General features: G+C 34.4%; 1 protein-coding gene across 1 annotated transcript in view; it reads left to right on the top strand.

Moving 5' to 3' along the window:
* LRBA (LPS responsive beige-like anchor protein) overlaps nucleotides 1–23,608 on the top strand; it is a 792,976-nt gene that overhangs the window by 601,364 nt on the left and 168,004 nt on the right. The window lies entirely within an intron of this gene.

Genomic DNA, 23,608 nt, shown 5'->3' with positions numbered 1-23,608 from the left:
TGAGGATCACTTCCTTGTTTCTGCAGATCCCCATATGCAGGTACCAGTTCACTGCCATATTCAGTTTCTTTCACATAGAATCCAGGAGCTTCCACTTTTCCGGTATCAGAGGGAGAGTATTCCCTTCTTTACCCACCTCAGGATATACCCTTTTATGCCCTAGCATGATTATTATTAGGAATGTTTGGGAGTAACCTCTACTCTGGATCCATAGGATATAATGTTTTTTCACACAGTCCAGATAATCACGGTACTCATCAGTGATGTCAACACAAAGGTTAACATTTTCATTATGACAAATAGCGGTATTCAGTTACTGGCCACTTTCTCTTTGATTATCATACCTTCTGTCTCTATCCCCCATCTTTGCGATCGTCATCTTATCCTGTAATGCCTCATGTTCTCTTTCACCTTTATCCCTTTGATGTTGCTTTTCCCATCATCTAGAAATTTGTACTTCCATGGTACTGTCTGTACATGTCTATTATAACACATTACATAATCTATTATAATTTTGACATTTTCTTTGTCTCTGTTCCCTCTTAAGGGAAATTATTAAATAGAAAGATTCCATTAATTTTTTTTTTATCTTTGGTGTCTGGTATCGTTCTTAGAACTAAAAAATTATAGCAGTTTGTGTATACATATTTTCACTTTAAAAGAGTTTTAATTTTCAAGAGAAAGTCTTTTTTTTACAGATCATATCTGATAAGGGATTAATAGCCAGAATATGTAGAGAACTCTTGAAACTCAACAAAAAACCAAACAACCTGATTCAAAATTGGGTGAAGGACTTGAATAGACATTTCTCTAAAGAAGATTTACAAATGGCCAATGAGTACATGAAAAGGTGCCCAACATTACTGATAGTTATAGAATTGTAAATCAGAGCCACAAATGATATACCACTTCGCACCCATTAGACTTGGTATTGTAAAAAAATATAAGCATAACATAACAAGTGCTGGTGAAGATGTGGAGAACTTAGGACTATTGTACACTGTGGATGGGAATGTAAAATGGTACAGTTGATATGGAACAAGTTTGGTGCTTCCTTAAAAATTAAAAATAGATTTACTATAAGATCTAGCTATTCCACTTCTGGATATATATTTAAAAGAATTTACAGCAGAGATTTGAAGAGGTATTTGTATACCCATTTTTATATTCATAGCAACTTTATCTATAGCAGCCAAAAAATGGAAGCAATCCAATATCAATTGGTGGATAAATAGGTAAACAGAATGTGGTATATACATACATACAACTCCTTAAGGAGTTAGTATACACACCACAAGATGGATGAGCCTTGAAGACATTATGCTGAATGAAGTAAGCCTTTCACAAAAGGACAAATACTGTATGGTTCCACTCATACGAGGTATTTAGATTAGCCCTAATCATAGAGACAAAGTAGAATGCTGGTTGCCAGGGGATGGGAGGGAGGCGGGAGGGAGGAATGGGGACTTCTTTAATGAGTATAGAGTTTCAATTTTGCAAGATGAAACAAGTTCTGGAAATTAATGCTAGTGACGGTTGCCCAACCGTATGAATGTACTTAATGCCTTTGAGCTGTACATTTAAAAGTGGTTAAAATGGTGGGGGGGGGGGCACCTGGGTGGCTCAGTTGGTTGAGCACCTGACTCTTGATTTCGGCTCAGGTTGTGATCCCCAGGTCATGGGATTGAGCCCTGCGTCAGGCTCCATTCTGACATTGGAGGCTGTTTATGATTCTCTCTCTCTCAGTCTCTCTCTCTCTCTCTCTCTCTCTCTCTCTCACTCACTCTTTCTCTCTCTCTCTCCTGCTCATGCTTTCTCTCTCTAAATAAAAAAATATATTGGTAAAAATGGTAAATTTTATGTTCTGTATATTTACCACAATTTTTAAGAAAAGGTCAGCAAGGGAAAAAAATATTAGTAAACTGGACACAAAGTAGAGGTTTGAAAAAGTGCTTTCATGTTCTGCTTTTGCTTCTCTGTGATCACCTTGAGAACATGCCTGGGTTAACCTGCTAGAAGGATGTGACTAACACATGGGGAATGTCTAGGTTGTACCAGCAGAGGCCATCTTAAGCCAGCCCTCAGCTGAATACAAACACATGACTGAGTATAACCAAGAGAACTAAATCTGGCCCAGAGTAGCAGAATATCCCAGGTAACCCATTGACTATGAGGAATAATAAATGCATAAATGGTTGTTTCCTGGGGTCTTTGTTTTTATTTTGTTTTGTTTTAGAAAAAGGAAAGCTTTACTTACATTTTGGTATCATATTTGTTATAAAACCCTGTAGTATTTCACTTGAATCTGTAGAACTCTCTAGTCTAATAATTGAGGACTGTGTATTAGTTTGACTTGTATAGTGAGTCATGCAGTAAGTCAGTAATAAAAACTTGCCAACTCTTTAATTCTCAGGCTATTATATCCTCTCTTTCCATTATTTGAATTTTATGTATGTAAAATTAAAAATCTCATCTTTCACTAGTTTGTTAAAATGTAAAGTTTGCCTCACAAAATAAATTGCATTTAAATAAGTAACCTTTCTAGTGTTCCAGAAAAATTGCCTGTGTAAAAATTTTTTAAACTGAGTCTTTCAGTTTGGACTTCTATTTAAGCACATAGCTTAAGATTTTTTTTGTGCTTAGGAGGGTTTTTGGTAGGCTCTTCAAGATACAGTGGGTAGTAAGATGGATTATAGACAGGGTGCATGTTTCTGTCTTGATAGAACAGTTACTAATGGTGATGAGTGGGAGGCTGTTTGGAAATTTCTGCTGAGGTTGTAATTCTGTCTTCTGCTATCTTTGTACCTGAACAAGAGCTCCCATAACCCTGTTGCCTCTTCCTACCATTGTTCTTTGCTAACTTCCTCTATTCTCTGCCTCTCACCTTGGTTCTCTATCCCACTAAAAATCTTGTATGAACAGAGGAAAGCCTCCAGTTTTTTCTTCTTCCTTTTTTTAATGTATGCTATATTGTGTTTTTCATTATGAGAATTCATTAAAATAATGTCAGCAAAACGCTGTAGTAAATGATTTGCCAGCAAAATAGAATCCTTTTTTAAAACCAGATTTTATTTATATGTTACAGCTATTTCTAAGGAACTTGACAAATACTTTTGTTGGGTGGATAAAATACTGTTTTAACTAATGCCTTTGTAATTTATCTTCTGTATATGATAAATAAGTTTGTTTTTATGCCATACTAGATGACCAATAGTAATTTTGCTCTTTTTATTTTTTTAGATTTGTAAAACTGGTAGAGGGCCTTAAACTAAAAGAATTGATTTTGTTAGTCTATCCATATATGTCCATATCCACTATACGTATAGAGGCATAAAAATATAATTTTGATGATTTAGTGCCTTTAATTATAGTAGTGGTATCCACTTTTATATTTTGGGAGATTTTGTGAGAGATTTATACTTTGGGCTGAGGAAAGAATATAAAGAATGCTTTCAACAAGAACTGAGGGATACACCATTGAATAGTGAACAGTAGTAATTAGCAGGGCTAGGAAGAAGTGGGAAGCTCTAACATTCAACCACATATCTTATAACTTAGCAGCAGTAGTTCAAATGCTATAAAAGTCCTTCAAATTCAAGAAAATGGAATTCTAGTTCTAAGTGTTTTCATTAAATATTGATGGAAATAAGTGAATTTGGAATTAACTACATTATTGTAGGTGAAATAAGCATATTAGATTTTTGAAAATTGTGCTTTGCATGTATAAAATAATAGTAACTGTCTACTTTATAAAAGTATATCATTCCTGTTGGCATTAAAATCTTCCATAATGTTTACAGTGTGATTCAATTTGCAGATATCTGTTTATATACATACTTTCAGGGATACATCTCATACATAAAATGAGTTGTTTCTGTATTAATAATAAGAGAATTATATTAAAATTTTTCTCATAGTATGCATTTAGCAAACATTACTATTTGTTTAAATAAACTTGTGAAATCATAGAAAACATTCTGTGCAAAGTCTAATTTAAAACATAAACAGATCTTATCCCCATTCTTAAGTAGATTATATACCCTGACTGGCTTTAAAATGTATTGAATTATTTATGCATACTTATGTCCATTTAATTTCCTCAATGCTGTTTTTTAGAGGAGTTTTAGCAGCTTTGATACAATGCTACAATTTTACTTGGTAATTTCTTCCACGTTGCACAGGGAATTTTCTTTCTAAAACTGAATTAATATAATCAACAGCCTTTCTTCTGTATTATTTTTCTGATCATTCTTTGTGAAATGGGTTAGAAGGAAAATGTAAAAAAGAAAGTCTTCTTGAATGTATAAACTTTTATTTTATGCACAATATCTCCTTGTAATAATTACAAATTAGTATTGCTTGTTGAGAAGATCAAATAGTCTGAAAATCTGATGAAAGTTAATTTTTTTTTGTATGGATATATTGAGAAGGTCCTCACTTAACATAATGGTTTAATCTATTCTTTCAAAGCTGAAAAAAGGTACGAATGAATTTTGAAGCTGATTTTTTTCCTTTGCTTTCCCAGTTATTTCATTGCTAGTGTAAAATCCTGACTGATGGGAAGAAAAAAATCCTGACTGATGAGAAGACAGATCTAACCATGCATAGACTTTGGAGTGACATTAATCTATATTTTACAGAATACATTGATTTTTATATTTTGACAACCTTCTTGAAAGAGATAAGAATGAACATTTTCTTTTTGTCTTTTCTATATAAGAAATTATAATTAGGACAGGAATATATTTACAAGATGTCATATCATAGAAACAAATTATGATGGCAGAGTGTTTCAGTAACAGGGCTTTCTTTGTAGATTAGGAAGATTTTCTTTACCACTGTGATTTTTTTTGTCCTTAATATGGGATTGATTGTGTAAACCAGTTTTCCAAGAGAGGAAAACCCAGATGATCTGAGGCAATTATTTCTCTTCTAATTGATCAACATAGTTATTTTGGAATATTTAATATGTATATGTACTGTCATCTGAATACCTGTTCCAAAAAATGAATTTGTTCTTAGATTGAAATGCAGTTGATAAGCATTAACTTCCAAATGAAAACTGCACAACTAAGAAAGAACATGCCACCTTACTGTTGTTAATTAATTTTTATTGAGAACTTCCTTTTGTCAGGCTCTTATTTAAGAATGTTACACGTGTTAACCCTCACAAAGCCCTTACAAGATAGGTAACGTTACTTATTGTCGTTTACAGAGACAGGAACTGAGGCACTATGAAGTTAAGAAAGTTGCATAAGGTCACACAGGTAGTGGGTAGCACCAGAATTTAAACACTAAGCCAGTGGTTTTCAAACTGCAGTTTACAGCTAACATTTTAAAAAATGAATAGAAAAAAAATTAAAGATAATAAATAGAGAACAAAAACAAAAACCAAATAAACAAACAAAAAACAGAATCAGACCTCAACTGTAGAGAACAAACTGATGGTTGCCAGAGGGGAAGGACGTGGGGGGTTGGGCAGATACCAAACCTGGGATGGTTTGGGTGGTGAGTGGGAGATACAGGCTTGCAGTTATGAAATGAATAAATCATGGGGATAAAAAGCACAGAATAAGGAATTCAGCCAGTGATACTGTAATAGCAATGTAATGGGAGAATTGGTAGCTATACTTGTGGTGAACATGGCATAATGTATAAACTTGTCAAATCACTAAGTTGTACACCTGAAACTAATGTGATATTGTGTGTCAACTACTCTCAAAATAGATAAATAGATAGGTAGATAGATTTTGTAGAGAAAGAAATGAATAAAATTACAAAGTATAACATGAAGAAAATATCAGTGTGCATTATGTATGAATCTTCTGCTTAAGCTGTGTGTGTGTGTGTGTGTGTGTACATGTGTGCACTGGGTTATGGTTTATGTGACCTATTTCTTACTATAAGTTTTGGCCCAGAATGTTTGAGAAATACCACAGTGTGCTATATTGCTTCTACATTTGCCACCAATTTCTGAGTCTGTTTTAATGTTATTTTGTCAAGTTGCCTTTCACCTCTCATGCTGAAATACAAGGTAAAATGCAACCAGCATTCTATGGCTTTAAAGAGGAAAGCTTTTCCAAATTGGTCTTCTTAGTGTGCTTGTCCCAGGTTATGCTCTATGCCTTTTTTGCCTAAGCCTGTTTTATGAAAAAAACTGAATGTTTGCTTTAAACTATTGAATCCCTGATGTTGTAACTTGAGTATTCATTTATTTTTTTCTTTTGTTTATTGAATAATATTGTGTGCCAGGGACTCTTCATTTCTGGAAATCCAAAAGAGTAAAATTAGGTAGTTACTCTCCTACTAAAAAATAAACTGAAGGTTGGGGTGAAAATGAAGAAATGGCCAAGGTATAAGCAAGTATTTTATTTTTTAATAATTAAAGCTTACATTCTTAAAATGATGGAAAATACTAAGAGAGTTTGAGGTAGAGGGAAAAGAAAATTAATCATCCATTTTTCAGCTTTAGAGTGCAAGCACAATATGAGCTGTTCTTTAGGTTCAGAGTGCAGAAACAAGAAAAGTAAATATTAGGGAGAGATGAACTTGCACCACAATTGCTTGATTCTTCCTTGCAGTGTAGGAATCTAAGGAGAATTTACTATTACCATATCTTCAAACTGAATTTCAAATTGTGGTCCAGGCCCTAATAAATCATAGTGGTTTTTTTCCACCAGGATTGCATATGTTACAATGCCATACCCATTCACAACTCTGTTAAACTGACAGCTTCTGTTGCCCTAATCTGGATCAAAATGTTTCTAATGAGTAAATTCTCAGATAACTTAAGAGAATTGAATGACAATACTCTCTTGAATTTACTTATTTGCTGATGAGTTGCTATTATTTGTCTGTAGCATTTATTGGCTTTTTCTTCTTTCTCTCTCTCTCTGTTTAAAGCAAAAGTAGGTGATTTTCTCTGTCTCTCATTTATCTTTTACCATTTGGTTGTGTATTTTTATATGTGAGATATGTCTCTCTAACACACGCATTTAATATACAGCATTCATCTTGACCTGGAATTGACTACCGACATTTAACTGTTGTTGATCAGACAGCACTTCTTTATCTCTTTAAGTTTTAAGTGCTGTTTCTGACGAATGCCAGTCCTTTTAGCCCTGCTCTGTAACAGATATATCAGGAATCAGTATACCATCTAGATGTCACAGAGGGAAAAGAACACTCTTTTTGGAGGCGAGGGGAATATTGTTTAAATATGATAGGTGTTATAACCTTTACTTTATTTTAACTTATTAGGCTTCAGTCAAACCAAAGGAATTCAAAAGTTTTTTAAAAACCTTATGATATTACAACAGCAAATATTGGATCTTAAAGCATTTCAGTAAAATGTAAATACAGAGAAAGAAATTAATTATCCCATGCTCAGAATTTTCTTTTCTTTTCTTTCCTTTCTTTCCTTTCCTTTCCTTTCATTTTCTTTTTTTTGGCTGATAAAATATGTTTAAAATATTTAAATCTTGGTATCTAATATGGATGCTGTAATGTGCCACAAGGATGTTGAGGAGTTTGGTATAAATTATATTCTTGCTTTGGAGAGTTTACAGTCTAATCAGCAGAAGAATTATGTGGGGAGAGTTTAGAATATTATTTGATTTGGATTGTGAGGGAAGCCCTAGTAGGTGCCTTCCTATGTAAACACACATTTTACATATGCTATCTTATTTAATCTCCTCAACAGTACTATAAGGGATGTGTTATTATCTATATTTCACAGATAAGGAAACTAAGATATAGTGAGGTTAAGGAACTCTCCAAGGTCACACATTTTCCCAGTGTTAGGCTCTCAGATATGTCCATGTCAGTGAACTGGTAGGCTTTAGGGATAAGTGGAAAGAATATTTTAGATTGAATACTTGCATTTATGTCCACTTGTTTCCCCAAATCCAAACTCTCTTCCCTTTATCTTGGCATAAGGGACAGAGGTGTACTTGTTAGAGAAATTATACCAGAGAAGTTTCTGATTTGAGAAAACCAAGAACAACAGAGGAAGGGTTGAAGGGAAAGAATGGAAAACAGGATGAACTGAAAGCTTTAAGTACTGAATGTTGAAGGCCCCCAGACCCCTTTTGCTGTCATGCTATCAGAACTCTGGCAGCCAGGCTTATACCAGCCCCACCCTGTAAGACAGAAGATTGTATTACTCTTTGGACGTATTGACTGGCTCAAGAGAAAAGACCTAAGAAATGTTAACGATTTAGAGATTCCACTTGGAGCCCACCTGATTTCTCTTCAGTGAAGTCTGCCAGCTCACAATGCTACTTAGGCTTGATGTACTACAGTGAGCTCTTTTGTGCCTCGTTCTAAAACTGAACATACATCCAAGTGTTAGCAAACATTTAAAGACAGTCTCCATTGTCAAAGATGACAAAGACTAAAACAAATAGAAAAATGAAAGAAACCAGAAGAAACAAAGACAATTTAGCAAACAGAAGAAACCTTAAAAACAAAATCAGAATAAATATCCTCACAGAGGTAACAGAAAACTCAGGCATTAATAGAGAAAGGAAAATGATCCTATAGAAAGCAGAATGTTAGGGTAGATGGTTTTTAAAAGACATCAAAATGATATAGGAAAATAGCCTAGAAAGATAAAATTAGAGGACTAAAGTAGGAAATCTTTGGATTTAGATAACACATTATGTCAGTCTGCTTTCATTTATTAGTAAGGGACCTTTCTCAATTACTTAATTGGTGGGAGGGGTGGTCCTAAATAGCAAACAGCTATTTAAATATATTTTTATAGGTAGTATTATATTGTTATTTATGTGATACTGAAGAAAAATTTTCATGGGTACACTGATCTTTTTAAACTTTAATATGTGTTCAATGTGATGTATTTAGTTTAAAATATGGTTGTGCAACTCTTCCCTCAAAATGTAAAATAAGTTCAGCAAAGTGTGAAAGGTATAAATGGAGAGAGAGAGAGGTTGTGGTGCATTTAGAAGATTTGCTGAAGTTTTGTTTTTAAATCAGGAAAAGAATGTTTTGTGTGACTTTTTTAAAAATTTACACTTATTAAGTATTAGCACTCTTTAGAGCAGATTTGGTTTTCTACTAGAAGCTACCTTTTATGAGAAGCTTTCAAATGACTCTAACAGAGGTTAACCTTACACTTAATTTAAGCAGCCTTCAATGACATTGTTTTTTAACATTAGTCAGAATATGATAAACTGAAGTAACTGAAATGGATTGTGGTTAATATTACTGTCAGGGTGATGAATAATCCTGACATACACCAGCAACACACTGCCAGTCAGTAATCCTCAAAGTTAAGTATTTATTCTCTAATCATCCTAAGTTACTGTGGTGTGGAGTGACCATTTATTATTATTTATAAATGAATTATTTTATTTGCACAGCATTGCCAATTTTATCCCTTAATACTTCCTGTTTTCTTAGTTTAGTGCTGGGTGTGCTAACTTGGGTAGATTCAGAGGAGGGAACATGTATCTACCATGAATTTACATAAAAATTGTTTTCAAAACACCTAGAATTTGGGTTGTGTAAGTTTAATAAGTACTGGTTTATAGTAGCAATAAGGTTGATAGTAAGCTATACTTCTGATTTCAGGGTGTGTGTGTGTGTGTGTGTGTGTGTGTGTGTGTGTGTTTATGGGGAGTAAATGTAGTAGGAAGACATTTTAGGAACCTGAATATTTGTAGTTTTCTTTATATACCTGTATGTGTCAACTTTTCAGCTTGTTATTCTTATATTTCCCTCTGATCATCAAAATTTGTTTTATGTGAATATGTGGTATGTTTTGGGGGGGCAGTTTTTTTTAGTTGAGGTATAATTGACATCAAACATTCTATCAGTTTCAGGTATACAAAATAGTGATTTGATATCTGTATATATTGCAGAATGATCACCATAATAAATCTAATTAAACATCTGTAGTGTGCATTTTATAGTGGGTAATGTAGTATCTTTTAGTCACATGTCCACATTCTTGTCCAATTCTTTATTTCCAAAGTCCACTTATTTAAATTCAACACAAGTTTATGTTGAATAAATGTGCTTACTCAACGAATTATTAATTTGCCAGCTAAGTTTTGTAGACATTATTCTGAGGACTGTGCCAGGAACAAACATGGATGAAATAGTCTCCACTTTTTAAAGTTTTATAACTGAATGTATGTTATATATGAGCCATTTATAGGAGAATAATATAATCAGAAATATTTTATTTCTGTATGACTTAATTTTAAACGGTTCCACTTTTAGAAAAGGATTTTTTTTTAATGTGAGTTCATGATTTATGATGTGAACCAACTTTTTGAAAATGGAAAAAGGGTAAATTCTGAAAACAACACTGGCCTGGTATAAAAAGTAAAATGATGATTAAATAGGTAAATTTTTTAATGTTAGGAAGAAAAGAAAACCAGTAGTTTTACTTAGAAATATATCCTGTAAAACTATATTAACTTCTTTTCTTTAACAATGTGTTTTGATTAAGTTAATAAATTATGGAAGTTATAGATGTAATGTGACATATCTCAGCAAATTATTTGAAAATCTGAGTGATACCTTTCTGATAATTAGACAAGATGATTAAAAGACATTAATAGTGTTCAGAACTGTTCAAATCACTTATAACCCTATTGTTTAATGGCTTTATAAACTTAAGGTATTTCTTTATTGTTCCTTTGTTGTATTCTGTTCTAGGCTCTGATTTGTTAAACAGTTTCACTAATATTACAAATTGATCATACAGATTGCTTTGCAGTTAATTAAAATTAAAAGCTTTTTAAAAAAATATTTACTGATTTTTAAGAGAGAGAGAGAGAGAGAGAGCGAGCACGAGCAGGGGAAGGGCAGAGAGAGAGTGGCACAGAGTATCCAAAACAGGCGCCATGCTGACATCAGTGAGCCCGATGCAGGGCTCAAACTCATGAACTGTGAGATCAGGACCAGAGCCAAAGTCAGATGGTCAGCCAACTGAGCCACCCAGGCACCCCATTAAAATAAAAAAAAATTTAGATAATTTTGGCAAAATCGAATACCTGAAATATTTGAATGAAGTACAAAGAAATAATATAAAGTTTTGCATTTACTCTTAGAAATTTCTAGTACAAAAAAAAAAAAAACAGGAAAAAAGGATAAAGAAAAGTCAGTGTTAAAAACTATAAGTGGCAGTAGTCTTGTTAATGGGAAGGAATATAAAAATGTGGCAATTTTTACTAAACTATAGATTCTGGTACTTCCAAGGGGACTGTTCATTGCAAGAGGTCTTTTAATTCATTATATATACAAGAGACTGTCTTACTGGAAAAGTTAAAGCTGATGATTTAGATTATTTAGTTGACTATATGCTTATTATTAACCAACAGCGTTTTGGCTTTTCTAAAAACAAATTGGGTCAAATATAACTATTATTACACTCATATTGTGACTTCTGATGCAGCCTAATTTTTAAATTTTTTTTAATGTTTATTTTTGAGAGAGAGAATGAGAGAGAGAGAATGTGCGCATCAGCAGGGGGAGGGGCAGAGAGAGAGGGACACACAGAATCTGAAGCAGCTCCAGGCTATTAGCTGTCAGCACAGAGCCCTACATGGGGCTCGAACTCATGAACCGTGAGATCATGACCTGAGCCGAAGTCGGATACTTAACTGACCGAACCAACCAGATGCCCCACTAGCAGATGCAACCTATTTTTAATCTATAATATATTATAAGGGTACAAGGTAAGGGTTGAAGTTCAGTTTTTACAAATGGAAGTCCAATTCTTTCAACACTGTTTTGTGAAAAGACTGTTTAATCATGAAATGTCTTGGCACCTTTGTTGGAAATAAATTAACTATATATGTGTGGGTCCATTTCTAAGCTTTGTTCTGATCAATCATATATCTTTTCTTATATCAGTACCACACTGTCTTGATTACTGTAGCTTTATAGTAAGTCATAAAATCAGGTCATATGAAACATCTAACTGTACTCTTTTTTTCAAAATTGTTTTAGCTTTCCAGTCCCTCTATTTTTCATATAAATTTTAGAATCATTTTATCAATCCAGCTGGGATTTTTATAGGGATTATATTTAATTGGTTAGGCCGTTTTTACTAAGAATGCTATATATAAAAAAAGACAGTCTTCCAGTCCATGAATTTGATTCCATTCATTTAGGTTTTCTTTAATCTCTAATGTTTTGCAGATTTTGGCATGCAATTCTTGTACATATTCTGTTAGTTTACCCTTAAATTTTTCATATTTTTAATAGGTATAAAATTTTCAACTTCAGTTATTTACTGTTTGTATACAGAATTACAGCTGAATTTTGTACATTGACCTGTATTTTGCAACGTTGCTAGACTCAGTTATTTTTATTGGCAGCCTTTTTGTAGACTTTTTGGGACTTCCTGCATACAAGAATATATCATCTCTGAATGAACACTTACTACATTATGGAATATTGACTAGAAGTGTTAAGAAGGTTTGTCTTTGGTATTAGGGTAAAAATATTCTATCTTTTACCTTTTTGTATATTAGCTTTATGGGTTTTTCATAGATGCCCTTTATCAGGTTGAGGAAGTTCTATTTCTAGTTTGTTAAAAGTTTTATTATAGTTGGATATTGAATTTTGTCAGATACTTTTTCTGAAGATAATCATATGGTTTTTCTTCATATATTAAAATGGTAAATTTTATACTGGTTAATTTTGGATTCATTCCTAAGACAAACCATATTCGATCATGATGTGTCATCCGTTTTAATAAACTGCTGGATTTGCTTTGCTAATATTCACTTACGAATTTTTGCATCTGTGTTCAGGAAGTATATTTGTAATGTCTTTGTCTAGTTTTGGCTTCAGGGTAATGCTGGTGGGATAAAATGAGTTTTGAAGTTATTCCCTCTTGTTCTCTTTCCTGGAGAAGATGGTGTAGAAATTAATTTCATCCTTAGTGGAATTCATTAGTGAAACTATTTGGTCCAGGAATTTTATTTCTGGGAAGGTTTTCTTAAAACTTTGAATTAAATTAATAGATATAGGGCTATTCCTGATACCTTTTTGTTCTTGAATGATCTTTGGTAGTGTGACTGTCTCACAGAATTTGCTTATTTCATCTTTTATGCTTGATTTTGGTAGTTTGTTTTCTTTCTTTCTCCCCCTCCCTTCTCTACCCCCGATCAGCCTGGCTGTGTAGTTTATTTATTCTTCTGTTGCTTTTCCTGTGTTCAGTGATCTTTGCTTTTTCTCCTACTTTTCTTCTTGTTTTGGATTTAATTCCTCTTCCTTTTTTGGGATTTTCAGGTGAATGCTTTAATCTTTTGATTTGAGATTTATTTTTCTTTCTAATGTAAAAATGCAATGCTACAAATTTTTCTCAAAGCATTGATTTTACAAAGCCCAACAAATTTTTATATATTGTATTTTTATTTTTATTTCATTCAAAATATTTTCTAAATTTCCTTGTGACTTTCTCTTTGACCCATGGATTATTTAGAAGAGTTTCCTACCCCCCACCCCCCCACAGGTTTGGGGATTTGTCAGACATCTTTCTCCTGTTGATTTCTTGTTTAATTCCATTATGATTGTTGAACATACTTTGTTTGATTTTTATTTTTAAAAATGAGTTGAAATTTGATTTATTGCTCAGAATATGGTCTATGCTGGTTATTGCTCTGTGTGTACTTGAAAAGAATATGTATTCTGTTGTTGGGTAAAGTGTTCTATACATGTCATTTACAACCAATTAGGTAAAATTGGTTAATAGTGTTGTTCATATCTTCTATATTTTCACTGATTTTCTACATGCTGTATTGATTAATGTAAATGAGAGGAGTGTTGAAGTCTCCAACTACAATTTAGATTTGTCTGTATGTTTTTTTTTATTTCTATCAATTTTTGTTTTATGTATTTGAATCATTTGTTTTTGGTACATGTTGTGAGTTGAATTGTGTCTCTCAAAATGATATATTGAAGTCCTCACAAGTATTAGGGTACCTGTATATATGACCTTATTTATAATCAAGTTAAGATGAGGTCATTAGAGTAGGCCCAAAGCCAATATGACTGGTGTCCTTATAGGAAGGTGAAAACACCATTTAAGACAGACATCAGAGGAATAAATACCATGTGGTGATGGAAATAGAGATTGGAGTTAGGTTGCCACAGTCCAGAAACACCTGGGGTTCCAAAGAAACTGGAAGAAGGGAGGAAACATTTTCCCACTAGAGGCTTCAGAGAGAACATGGCTCTGCCAACAACTTGATTTTGGACTTTTAAACTCCAGGACTATGAGACAATACATTTCTATTGTTTTAAGCCACCCTCAGTTTGTGGTACCTTGTAACAAGAACCCTAGGAAACTAATTTCAAATTGTTAGGTTTTCTTGATAAATGGGTCCCTTTATCATTATATTTGGTAATATTCCATGTCCTGAATTCTTTTTTTTATATTAGTATAGCCATGGCAGCATTATTTTATTACTTGGAGTATTTTTTTCTATTAATCTACCTTAAAATTTACTTATTCTTTTCTTAGCTGTGTCTACTCTGCTCATAAGGTCATCAGAAGAATTTGTCGCTTCTGATTTTTGTTTGTTTGTTTCTAGCATTTATATTTGATTCTTTTTTTATAGTTTCCTTCTCTGCTGCAATTTCCCACCTGTTCGTGTAAGTTTTCCACTTTTTCTGCTAGATCTGTTAGTATGTGAATTATAGTTATTTTAAATAACCTGTCTGATGGTTCCAACACCTATATTATCTCTGAGACTGGTTCTTTTGATTGCTTTGTTTCTTCACAGTGGGTCATTGTTTTCTTATTATTTTAAGCATCTCATAATTTTTTATTGAATTAGAGACTGGGATGTGAATAATATTTTATGCCCAGAAATATGGGTGCCTTTTCTTATATCAGCAATTTGTGTGGGGAGTTCAGTCCATGTAGACAGTAGGTGAGCTCAGTTGGGTTTCTTGTCATCATTGTTACTTCTAGTGTAGCACATTTTCACAAATTCCTTCAGTTCTTCTATTTGAATTTGTCCTTAGCATGGGCCCTAGGGTGTTAGAGATTTTGTCTCACTGCTTCTGCTCTACTCTCTGGCAGGCCCTCAATGCCTGTGCCACTGAGGACTTTTTCTCTCTCCTCTGTTGCCTTTCCCCAGAGGTAGATGGCTGTTGCTCGTGACCCATTGTAAGGCTTATGGTCGGGGTAGGGCAACTTCTTCATTCCCCTGATCCAGCATCACTCTGTGATGAACGCTATGGGTTCTTCTCAGTGGGCCTTCTCAGTGTTCTTGCCCATTCTCTGCATGACATCCAGACCCTTTCTTGTGTTTGTGGTAGGTCTTAGGCCAGAGAGATTTTCTCATCCCTCTTCCAATAATAGCAAACCTGTCTTTTGGACCAGTGAAGAATCCTGGCTCAAAGATTTTCCCCCTCTTCTGGGTAAAAGAGCTTTTACTTTTACCTTACACCAGAAGCAGTAGATTTTTGTCTGGTCATAGGGATAATATAGAGTTACCTGTCTCTCTTCCGGACCCTGGGATGAGAGCATTGGTATTCCTCCTCCATCAGCCTAACAGTTTTTATTCATTATAAGAAAAAGATTTGGGGAAGTGGGTAGTATTTTGTACCTGTCCTCATTAATAGCAAATCACGTTCTATCTCTCAAAACTAACTGATTGTCTAAGCCACCTTGTTTGTTCTTAGTTGCTCCCAGCCATTGACGGTGTGCTAAGACCTATCAGTGCTCCAAAAGTAAGTGTCTCAGTCAGCAGTAGGTGCAGGCTGATTGGATGCCAGACCCTCGGGCAACAGCTTTTAAAGTTTACAAGTAGACCTCCTTCAGGGAAAGACTGGGAACTGGACATTGAGCCCCCAGGTGATAGCCTGTTAAAGAACTGTTTGCTACAAACGGTGAACACAAGCCCTGATGGCCACAAGAACCAGGTGATCAAGGGGTACATTTTCTAGATGGCAGCCATGAAAGCTGAAGTGCCAGACCAGTGTACGAGCTCCTTCCAGGGTGACATTGGTGATTTGGAGATTCTCTCTACATACAGGGAGAATGCAGATATGCTGGCTTCTCTGCAGAGAATGCTGGCTTCTCTGGTCTCAGGGGAGGATTGCAGTTCCTAGATTTGTGTTAAATTAGGATCCTGACTCTGAGGCTGCAGTTTTTAAGATGTGCAGATAGGCCTCTTTCAAGGAAAGACTGGGAGATGGGCATTTCTGTCTGCTCTCTCAGCACTGAGCTCTGGGGGATGGCCAAGCTGAGTCCTCCTGAGCCAGTTAAGAACTGTGTTTCTGTTTTTGTTTTTGTATTGTCTAATGGTCTCATGGACGCAAGCCTCCTTGGCTTTCAGAGCTAGGCATTTTAGGGGCCTTTCTCACAGGTGGAAGTCTTAAACATTGGGGTGCTACATGTTAGGCCCAAAACCATCACTCCTTAGGGAGGAGCGGTGAGTTGTGAGTTCCTTCCCAATTGTATGTCACCATTGGAGGTGAGATTTACAGCAAGAATGTGTCACAGACTTTCGCACCTGTTATGATGTGGGCATTTTTTTCTCATTTGCCTGATGTGTAGTGCAGCTAGGAGCAGGATTTCTTCCAGAGGGAATTAATCCATGTGTAACTGTAGATTCAGTTTGTCCATGGGAAGAGGTGAGTTCAGGAACTTATGTCAACATCTTGAACTGGAACTCCTGATGTCAATGCTCTTAACCATTTCTTTAAGTGGAGAGATGAATCTATCTGAAAATGAATAGGCTTTATTATATCAGGTTTGGGCCTCTTGGGTGTTTACCGTTTTCATAATTACTTAAAATGTTTTTTCCCTGTGGCCTTGGATTGTCAAATTGTTTTTTTGGGGTTCTTCCAGGCATTTAGCTCAACACTGGCATTGGATTATCAGATTATTCTAATCAATTTATGTGCCTTTCTCAAAGTCAGGTAAAAATCTATCACTTAATGTGAACCATAGCTGAATAACATAGAACTACAGAGGCTACTAAATCTACCAGTGTGAGCATTCGAAATGATTTAGATTCTACATAGGTACAATAAGTAAAACGGAATACTTTCTTTTTCCCAAGATGTGTTCGTTAAATTGAAATAGTATAGAGGGTATATGTTTAATACCACTTGCAAGAAAGTGTGTTTTCAAGGGATTAAAAACTACTCTGGTACTTGAAAACAAAAGTGCTTATTTGTTAACTCTAAAAGCCACAGTAGTGTGCCAATGAAATTTTCTTCTTGACAATATTAAATAAAATGTAGAGTGTGTGAAGATAAGTGCTGAACCATTTCAGCCATATATAGCATGTGACAAAATACCCTAAAAGCCAAGGTTGAGTAAAAATGCTGATCAGGCTGTTTGTTATACTTGTCATTTAGATAAAAGAGCTGCTACAGCTGACACAAAATAGTTGCTGCACCCCCTAACAGTGGCAACATGGCTTCAATGACAGAGGCTGTTCGTTTATTTTCTTCTTTTGCTGGTGGGGGAAGAAGGCAGGTGGTGGAGATGCACAGAATAAAATTCAGTGGCTTCTTTAAAAAGCCTTAGGGGCACAGAGAATGAAAGGCTGGTACGGGGTTAATGGATGCGGATATATAAATACAAAAATTAACAGAAAAGTAAAGCCATAAACTTTAGTGACCACACTTAATCTATTTTTGTTCACTTTTTTTCCTAAGCTTTTTTTGCCAGGCATCTTTCCATGTCCCCAAGCAAAATATTCTTTTTTTAAATTCATTTGTGTAACCTTCTGCTAAAGTGATATCCACACACATTAGATAGGTAGGGGGATACAAATGTAAATAGCACTTTTTCAAAAGGATCTTTAGTCTAAACCTCCCATGAAAGGGTTCTAATGGCTTTACAAATTCAGCACCAGCATTTTTACCAACTCACATAACCCAGATCATTCTATGATCTGCTAGTCAGTATAGTTAGAGTAAGTTCTAAATCTTGTCCCTGTCACTGTCTAGGTAACCAATCATTAGTAGTCACTTAACTTCTCTGACTCAACTTTCTTGCCTATAAATTAGGAATGCTAATAGGTTTATATATTAAGGAGTTGTTGTGAATATGAGGTAATTTGTGTAAGATTCTTAGAACCTTCACTTATACCCAATAAATGGTAGCATTGTCATCAGATCGACTGGACCCTTAAGTCTGTATACCATATTTATTCCCTGTAATCTTATAAAACAAATCATTATTCTCTAATCAGAATGATTGTCTCTTATGATATCACATTTGCTGATAGTCCATCCTCTTTCATCCTCCGAATTTGATTTTTTTTTGTTTAATCCATCCATGAATATGAGATACCTTTTACCTAATTAACAATCTTCAGTCCTTTAATCTGGCATTTTTATAACATATAACATTGGATTCCTATAACATTGAGTTCAACAATTTTGTTCTTTTTTCTTTGCTAGTTTTTAGCCCTTATTTTGCAATGGCCCTCTTTCAGTGTCTGTAGGCCTACCCTACTTCCAGGAAAAAATAAAATAATGTATAACCTGTCTTGCTCATGACCTCGTAAATGCTGTAAGGCAGGCTTTATGTGTAGTCATAGAATTAAAGGATGTTTCCAGTTTCCTAATCATACCAAATGAAGATGACATTGGCAGATGGCTTTAGGCCAGTCATCCAGATCCTAAGCAAGATCCTGAAAATAGTTACGCTCTTTTGCCTCCCCTTCCTGAGCCCCTTTTCACTTTTAACATCTCTTCACCACTCCCCTGTAACTACAAAATGTATTTTTTATGATATCCTATCCTTTAATGTTTCCAAAGGCCCATTTCTGTGTCTTGTATGCCAGAACAATCTTTTACTTCTTCTTTAAATTTCTCTTCTGCTTCTCATCCCACATAGTATCTAATGATTTTCCAAAGAAGGCCTTCACAGAAAGATGTAAAAAACTCTTTGAGACTTGGATTTTAAAAGGGAAATTTGTTAACTCAAGCAAATTTCTGCTTTGTTGAATTTGTGAAATTCCTTGCCAATTCCCTTTGACTTTCTTAGTAACTGTAATCATGGTCCAAGAGTTTGGAACTTCACTTCTGAAAGGTTGATATAAATTAGAACAGTTAACATATAAATCTCAAAAGGAAGAAGGATTTATGTCAGTCATGGTGGTAATAACAGTTACAACAACATTCATAGCAGCTGTGCTTGTCAAGTACTTTCTTTGTGCCAGGATCTCTGCTAAGCACTTTACATAAATTATTAGCCTTTGTGTCAACTTGTTAAGTAAGTATCATATTTGAAAAATGGAAATGTAAGAAATTGGGAAATTTTTGAAATTAGGAAAAGCAATTTTTAATTAATACAACAGTTTTTAGATGGATAAAATGATCCAAAACTGGATTTTTGAGCGCTGAATTTGTGTCTCCTAGATTTATGTTGGTTTTGAATTAGGTTACTCAAGATACTTCTTCATTTTTAAAACAGGGATATCTAGGTGCACTTGGGTGGCTCAGTTGGGTAAGTGTCAGACTTTGGCTCAGGTCATGATCTCACTGTTCATGGGTTTGAGTCCCCCATCAGGCTCTGTGCTGACAGCTCAGAGCCTGGAGCCTTCTTTGGATTCTGTCTCCTTTTCTCTCTCTCTCTCTCTCCCCCCCACACACACTTGTTCTCTCTCTGTCTCTGTCTCTCTCTCTCTCTAAAAAAATAAACAAACATTAACAAAAATTTTAAACAAGGGTATCTAAGGACATCTTGGTGGCTCAGGCAGTTGAGCATCCAGCTTTTGATTTCAGCTCAGGTCATGATCCCAGGGGTGTGGTATCAGGCCTAACTTCAGTGTGGAGCCTGCCTATGATTCTCTCTCTCTCTCTCTCTCTTTCTCTCTCTCTCCCCCCCCCTTTTTCTCTCTCTCCCCCTTTCTAGGCACATGCTCTCTCTCAAATAAAAACAAACAAAAAACAGGGATATCTAGCTCACATATGTACTGTAAGAATGTGTAATAATATCTCATAAACTGCAAAGTGTTAGCTAGAGGTATTAATAACCTCAGGTAACATTTCCTAAAATTTTTAAAAAGAAAAAAAACTTAGAATGTATCAACTCTAAAAAAGCCTTTTCTTTTTACAGTTAACTTTTACTAGTAATTAGATGAAAGTCTGTTATATGCCTTTGAAGGGGTCTATGAAACCAAAGCAGTTTGTTTTTTAAATTTTTTTTTTCAACGTTTATTTATTTTTGGGACAGAGAGAGACAGAGCATGAACGGGGGAGGGGCAGAGAGAGAGGGAGACACAGAATCGGAAACAGGCTCCAGGCTCTGAGCCATCAGCCCAGAGCCTGACGCGGGGCTCGAACTCACGGACCGCAAGATCATGACCTGGCTGAAGTCGGACGCTCAACCAACTGCGCCACCCAGGCGCCCCAAAAGCAGTTTGTTTTTAATTGATGTAGTAGAAGATGATTGTAATTTGCTTGACATTTCATATGCTTTTAATAGTAACGTTTGGATGCCCTTTGGACTTCTGAAGAGTAGTTTTGCTTTTAGTTATTTTCTTGAGGTAGGATAATGTAGCTTATTGGGACTACTGTGTACTATTGGGCTTCTGACAGATAATGCACAGTACCATATGTACCATTAGAAGATTATGATGTTTAATTACCTTTTTCCTAACAGACTCTGCTAATTTCATCAGGCTTGCTTAGTAGCTTTTTTTTCTTTAATATTATTCATCAAATAAGCTTCAAAATAGTAATAATTATTATAATGAATAACTTACTGTATGCCAGGCACTGAGCTGGGCATTTTACATGCAGTATTTTTGTTTCTCTACTAATTAGCAAAATTACTTCTCAAGAAAGGTAATAAAAAGATTTTTTTTAATTGTAATACTCTTAGGACACTTGATTTAGAAAGTTTTGTTTTGCATATCTTGTTCTGGAAGGGTTATTATTATTTCTCAAACAGAATACTTACACTTGGGCACCTGGGTAGCTCAGTCAGTTGAGTATCTGGCTCTTAATTTCGAGTCAGGTCATGATCCCAGGATGGTTGGATCGAGTCCTGCACCAGGCTCCATGATGGGTATGGAGCCTGCTTGGGATTCTGTCTCCCTTTGCCCCTCTCCCCTGCTTGCAATCTCTTTCTCTAAAATTAAAAAAAAAAAGAGTTGTTAAAAAAATTACTTATCACTCTACCATAGTTGTCAATTTTGCTATTTGTGAGATTAGAATATCCTAAGAATAGTGATTTTTTTTCTATTTATACATTTTCAAGGGTTTTGGTGGGTTTTTTCTTTAATTTTTTCTTTTCCTATTTTAATCCAGATTCTTCTATTTTTTCCAAATGTAATGCTTCTGTTGGTAGTCCTCACAGTGTAATTTTTAAATTATTCTGTTTTATTTGAACCACTTTTTTATCTTGTTTTGGTGGAAGTGCTTTTTATTCTGTAGATTTAAAAATCATATAATTTTATTAGCTTTTTATAATTTTTAAAATTATTTTTCTATGTCCTAGGGCTATTTATTTTTACTTTGTTATGACCTTGAATTGCACCTCTCTAATCAATACCTATTTTTTATTGATTTTTTTCCAGGAAGTTATGACCATTTTAAATGACCAGTATTTTTGCTCTTCTTCCCTTAATCAATTTGCTGATGTAAAAAAATACTCTGTCAAGCTTTTATAGTTAAACTGTACAAAGAGCTCCCTGTAGGAGATAGTGCTAGGCATCTTCTTGAATTGCCTTCCAATTGTTACTCTTAATATACTGTGTAAGTAAGAGGAGCCATCAGCATTTACTTTTAGTTCTTTTGCAGAGATGAATAAACATCTTGAAATGCTGATTTAGACAATGTTTTAAAAATGCTACGAAGCACTTTGGTGTATGACTGACTCTTGCTTAGTTAAATGTTTTGCAGCATTATAACGTAGTTGGATTCAGCTCATCTTTTAAAGCAGTTGTCAGAAAAATATGGGCCAGCATGGTAGAATGTATTAGCTCAATACATTGTCTCCATTTTATTATGAAGCTGCTGAGGAAGCTGTGATATACAGCACTGTCATTACAGATCTATTGTTAGGATGGTTCCACAGTCTTCTTTGCACTGCCATTAATTTATAGCAGTAAACAATATGTAGCCTTCCAACTGCAGCAAAGCAGAATCTTTTAATGAGGTGGATGTTATTACCACAATAAATCAGTGCTTTCGCGTAATGTATAATTCAATGTGTGTATTCCCACTGTAACTTCTCTGAGTAAGCTGATAGTGTATCATTGTCATTGCACAGCTCCACTGGTCTTTTTTTTTTTTTTTAACCTTCTTTTATTTGGGGACTTCTTTTTTATATGCTTACAAATAAATGTGGTATGTCTTGATAGCTGTCCTGTAGCAGGCTTCAGAAACCAACTGTAACAATAACAGCCAGAATCAATACTGTGGGTTCTACCTATATGGATCTCTGCAAGATGCCATTTTTTTCTCAGATGCTGGTGAAATCAATCCTAATTGGTTTTAGCATTATATTCAAGAAACGTGATTCTATAACTATTGATTTTGGAGGTATACTCATTTGGAGAGTAATAAAAATAGCAGATAAAGTGAATACTTAATATGCTGCAGAACTATACAAAAAGAGCATTGATTCTATTTTTAATTCATATAATTTGTCTTCCAATGATTTTATTTCTTCTTTCTTTCCTTTTGCATGCCTCAGTCTTTAGGGACAACAACTAAAATACATTTAAAGGCATTTCAAATTAGTTTTGTAACAAAGATTTTTTGGAGTCACTTTCATTCTTAACTGGCATAAATGTAGTAAATCAGATTTAATTCTTCTGTACAGAAACTACTGCTTTAAAAGATGGCATTTTAAATTAGTGTACCATGATACTGATTTAAAATAGTGATCAATGAAAGATTTTTTTGAAGATTTTGCTTGTACAGTAAAAAATGACTTACAATATTGATTCAAACCAATCTATAGAAAGAGGACAGTGCTAAAGATAAATAGTTTTAAAAAATAGTTAACAATTAACATAAGATAGCCAAAATGATGAATTTAAAATGTTGCTTTAAATCACATGTTAACATGAAAAGCAATTTAAAAACAAATTCAACTTTGCTTCATTTTTAACAGAATATTTCTGAATACGTCTGTTTTTAAACCCACATTTTTTATTTATTTCAGTTTAACACATATCCCCCATAAATAATAAGATAAATTTAAGTATTTTCTTCCTCTTATTAGTGAAGAGTGACTAACTCCTAAGTTTTCATTAAGTAACCTTATATATAGCTTTTTTTCAGTGAAATGGTAATTATATTTTAAATAAAGAATAGACATTTTCTAGAGATCAGAATGTTTTATGAAAATGAGTTATTACTTAAAGCAGTTGATTTTAACATTCTTTGAGCCATCAGACCCCTCTGAGAATCTTAATACTCTGTATGCCTTCCTTAAGAAAATGTACATGTGCATAATCACACAAAATTTTGCATACTTTTTAATGGAGTTCATGTATTCCCTCAGTAACAACAGCTACAGCAACAATACTGATACCAGCTAACGTTTATCAAGCTACTATCTTATGCCAAGCAATGTTCCAGGGGTTTTACAGGCTATTATTTCAATCAGACTTTACGCCAATTCTGGAAG

This window comes from Lynx rufus, unplaced genomic scaffold, assembly GCF_022079265.1.
Source record: "Lynx rufus isolate CCGP_SWC_20201006 ecotype Redwood Valley unplaced genomic scaffold, mLynRuf1.p SCAF_3, whole genome shotgun sequence".
NCBI lineage: Eukaryota > Metazoa > Chordata > Mammalia > Carnivora > Felidae > Lynx > Lynx rufus.
This window is presented reverse-complemented; position numbering and strand designations above follow the sequence as displayed.